Source organism: Gossypium raimondii, chromosome 8, assembly GCF_025698545.1.
Source record: "Gossypium raimondii isolate GPD5lz chromosome 8, ASM2569854v1, whole genome shotgun sequence".
NCBI lineage: Eukaryota > Viridiplantae > Streptophyta > Magnoliopsida > Malvales > Malvaceae > Gossypium > Gossypium raimondii.
Window position 1 is genome coordinate 4,923,272 of NC_068572.1, and position 4,879 is coordinate 4,928,150.

At 26.8% G+C, this 4,879-nt stretch overlaps 1 long non-coding RNA gene across 1 annotated transcript; it reads right to left on the reverse strand.

Moving 5' to 3' along the window:
- Positions 1-1,177: 1,177 nt before the first annotated feature.
- Positions 1,178-4,514, reverse strand: LOC105790453 (uncharacterized). The gene is made up of 2 exons (XR_001132481.2): positions 4,102-4,514; positions 1,178-1,422 (listed from the first exon to the last, which is right to left on the reverse strand). It is a non-coding gene; the product is annotated as an uncharacterized LOC105790453 (long non-coding RNA).
- Between the last annotated feature and the right edge of the window lie 365 nt (positions 4,515-4,879).

Consider the following 4,879-nt stretch of genomic DNA (forward strand, 5'->3'; position numbering starts at 1 on the left):
GTAAAAAATATAAAAATTATTAAAATGGTAAATTATTAATTTTTTAAAAAAGTAAAATTGTTGTATCTTGAAATAAAGTATAACTTCTATAATCAGATTTAAAATATTAAAATTTGATACAGAAATTACATATAGTAATACAATTAATTGTATTAGGTTGTGGTTACTATTACTTTTTGAGACTTAAGATCAACTGTGATGTTTAGGCTATTGATATTTAACAGCGATTATAATTCTAAAAAAAGACTATATGAATTTTAGTTAAGAAAGAATTGGAAGCAAAGAGTGACAATTTGCAAATACCCCTATTTTTGGCCGAATTTAAAAGGATATATAAGGGAGATGCGTGGCTTGAACTCGAGTATGGTTTTTATCCTAAATGTTGTTGAAAATAAAAGGAAGAAAAATGGAAAGGTTGAGATTTAAACCTATGACTTCTAAGATGGATGCACTATTACTTAACCATGCAACCTATGTCTTATTTCTTGTTTATTTTAGTCACTTAATTATATATTTTTATTTCGGGCTCAACTTACATATTCTTTATTAGCTTACACATTTACTCATTTTTTATTAACTTATTTAATTTTATAGTTTTAACACATTCCGCTTTAGTTTATATATAATAATTAATACTCATAATCAAGTCTCATTATTAATATTTTAATTTATTTTACCTATTTTCCAATTAGGTCCTAACTCAACTAAAACACACTATTTTCAAATTAAATCTAAGTAATCAAGTTTCGTTTTAGATTAATTAATAAAACAAAACTTGATTATATTATTTTAATACTTTAATTAATTATTTAAATAAAATTTTAAGGACTAAACACTGTAACACCTCTTAACCCTAATCTATCGCCAAAATAGGGTTACGAGACATTACGGACATATCATACAATCTACAAATAATTTCTTAAATAAATAACAAACATATTATAATATAATCGTAAATTCATAAAAATATTGTTTTACTAATTGACTTCATTATTATTATTATTTTATTATATGTGATTTTTTTATAAAAAACTCAATATAACCCTTTTATAATTAGCTAACCTTCCCGCAATTTCAAACCGCAACCAATTCATAATTCACACAATTTCATATTCAAATAACCTAAACATATCTTAAACATTAACTTAGTAATTTACTAAATAAATATTCGCATATATTGTTTAAATAAATAAACTTCATTCATTTTATTTCAGTTTTAGTACCAAACATACCATTTTATAACTTAACGTTTCATTTATCATTCATATATTATAGGCCAATTCTTTACAACCAAAACTTACAAGTCTCTTTAATAAAACTGAAGTACATGCCACATTTACCAAAGGAAAAATACATCACCAAAGTTATGCTGAAGTCAGGATTGATCTGGATGCTGAACCGAGACCTTTGACTTCTATCGACCTGGGCATGGAAACAACCGTACGCTGAGTATTTCATACTCAGTGGTATTACCATAATTCAAATTATAGCAGTAATAAACATGTAAAGCATAAATCATACATACAAATTTAAATTTAAATTCAAATTTCATATTTCAACAATAACAATTCATCAATTAATATCATATATCCACAATTTAAACTTGGACACATCATGAACGTTAGGTTCATTCCCCAATTTCGTATCATATTTCAATTCACAATTTAACTTTTTTATCTCATTTCAGTAGCTCGATTGATCAACTCATTCGGTTTATCATTTCATTATTTACCCTATTAACAAAACTCAGACTTTGGCAGAGACACGGATCCAACCAAACACTCCAGTATGGCATCCAGTGCCTCATCGAATAGTTCGAAGCAATAGTTGACACCCAGTGTCTCATCGGCAAAGCCGAAGAAAGTTGGTACCCAGTACCTCATCGAATCTATTCGAAGAAATATAGTGACACCCAGTGTCTCATCGACTCGAGGTCGAAGTATCCCTGAACTCTTCTAATCCTATGGCATGCCAACTATATCCGACTCAGCCCGACTAGTTAATAGGGTCTCTAAATTCACATTTCAATTCAATTCCACTTTTTCACTTTCAATCACAATTCAATTCAAAATTTACTTTTCCATTTTTTAAGTCAATATATTCAATTCAATTCCACACATATATTCATCATTCGATTGAATTTCTTTCAACTTAATAATAATATTTACCTTATATTTCACTTACCATACATATAAATTTAAATATAGCATTTAATAATAAGTTATTTGAATTATAGTAATACAAACCGTAAATCTCCAGTTTTAGTCCTCGATAGTTTTGTCCTTTCCTTTCGATGCCGATGCCTCGGGTTCTTTGTTAGTTACGAAAATAATAATAATTTACACTATTAATTACAACATTAATTATAATAACTAATTGAATTTCTAATCGATTCCTACCTTATTCTCAATTTAATCCTAACTAAGTTTACTTACTTTTCTAATTCAATGCACACTCTATTTCTATTCAAATTTCATCCAAATTCAGATTTAACTAATAAATTTTCAGCATATTTTCCTAATTTCAAATTTTCCTCAATTTTAGTCCCTAAAACATAAAACTTATAGCTTAGTTCACAATTTAATCCTTTTATCAATTCTAAATTGAAATTCATTCAATTAAATCCCTAATTCATCTTTTGTTCAACATAAACTATATTCAAAACCCTAAAAATCTCCAAAACCTCAACTTAATTTCAATAAAACTTTGTTCTAAAGCTTTTAAAACGTCAAAATTAAAAGAAAAGGACTTGATTGACTTACCAAATTAAAGCTTAAATCCTTAAACCCTAGTTTTTCCTTTTTCTTTTCTTTCTTTCCTTTTCCTTCCCCTGTTTCGAATGGACTCTGTTTCTTTTCTTCTTTGTTTCTTTTATTCTTTTACTTTATTTCTTTATTGTATTAATTAATAATAATAATAATAATAATAATAATAATTATTATTATTATTATTATTATATAATATTCTTTTTAATATTAAAATTTTAAATTTCAAAACATCAAAATAAATTATTGAAAAATTGTATCCCTTGATAGTGTCAGTTGATTTGTTACTATAATATTAAAATTAATTAAAATAATCTCTTTCTAAAATTTTAAATTTTACTTTATGTTTCCAAATTAAAATAAACTCAAATAACTCATCCTTAATAATTGTATATTAAACACAAATTTCTTTTGATTATATGAACTTAAATCTTCTATGCTAAGTGAAAACAAAAAAATCTTTACAATTAATTTAATAATTAATTATTTGAGTTAATTCCATTAAGGATAATTTGAAAACATAAAATAAAAATTTAAACTTCAGGAGATTAATTTAATTAATTTCAATATTATAGTAATAAATTGGTTGACATTATCAACGGATAAATAAATTTCAATAACTTATTTAATTTATATTTATTTTTGAATTTTAAAATTGAAATATTAAAAAATTAAAATTTTGACAATGGGATAAACAAATACAATTTGATAATTTTGTGTATTATTTTAACTTCTACCGCTTTTCACTTTGATCCTTTATCTTTTTTACACCAATCATTGCTTAAAAAAATATTTTTTGGGTGACCAAAATAAAAATATAAACATGATGTGACGTGTATAGTTAACAGTTATTAGAGATTTAAAGCTTAGGTAACTCAAAATGAAAACGCTCTAAAAATTATAACGAAATTACAAAAATTTCATTTCGAAAAAAGAGGCTTAAAAATTATTAAGCAAAGATTAGGAATCAAAATCCAATACTCCATCCTAGAGTAGAAATAGTGGCCTCAAAGATTTTATCACTCTTTGTTAAGCACATTCAGCTCGAGCTCAATTTAAATAATCCATGTCCATTATTAAAAGTTAAGATTATATAGTCTTTCATTACTAAAACTTACACTATAATTTTTAACACAATACGATTAAGCAAAATGGATATAATATGAAATTTTATTAAAAATTACCAAAATCATGAATATGTCAAAATTGATATATAATATAAAGTATAGCATGTCAAAATTTATAATAAATATAGAGTACGTTAAACAAACGATTACAATACAAAAACAAACATCATCGAACTAACTCAAGCAAGTGACAAGGGAAGATGAAGGACCTTGATCATTTCTCAGCCAAAACGCCGTGCCACGAGCACAGCTCGCCGCGGTGGTGGTGGGAAGCAGATGGCCATGAGGGCGAGAGCAATAACCAGCACCATGAGGAACCCGGTGAAGCCCAAACTGTTCCCTTCTTTTAATTCCGAGCAGATGACTTTCCCCATCTTCGATTAGATCAGCGTCGGTCAGCTTCTGGTTGGTTCCTGTCCCAAAAGGAGGGCTCGGAGTTAGGGGGAAACATTGAAATGCAAATTGTATTATAGATGGTAATGGGTCTATATTTCAAGTCAACTCCGAAAATCAAAATGTGTAGACTCTTGGAAGACTTCAAATTAAGGTTTAGGTGAGTTGTGAAATGTGGACTAACCCCTCACCATACGATTAAGGCTTAATGACAACTTCACTTTTATATTATACGGGCTTCATTCCTGAAGAATAAATAGAAACAAGTCTTTTTTTTTTTAATTAGTATAAAAATTTTCTTTTAAATTTGATATCGAGGCATACCAATTATGGTACAATAAAAGTTAAAAAAATGTACGGATCTTAAAAATAATATATTATAGGTTCTGATTATATATGTTCTTTTTGACATAAAGTCTAGAATTACTCATACCCTTCCCCAACCCATAAATAAGAAGATAATGCGATTCAGTATACTTAAACTCATGTCTTCCTATATTAACAATAATGCACATATCAATAAAATTAAAACTCAATCAACATGAATCTAAATAAATTAACATTAAGATTAAGAAGACTTGGCCCTATGGGTCG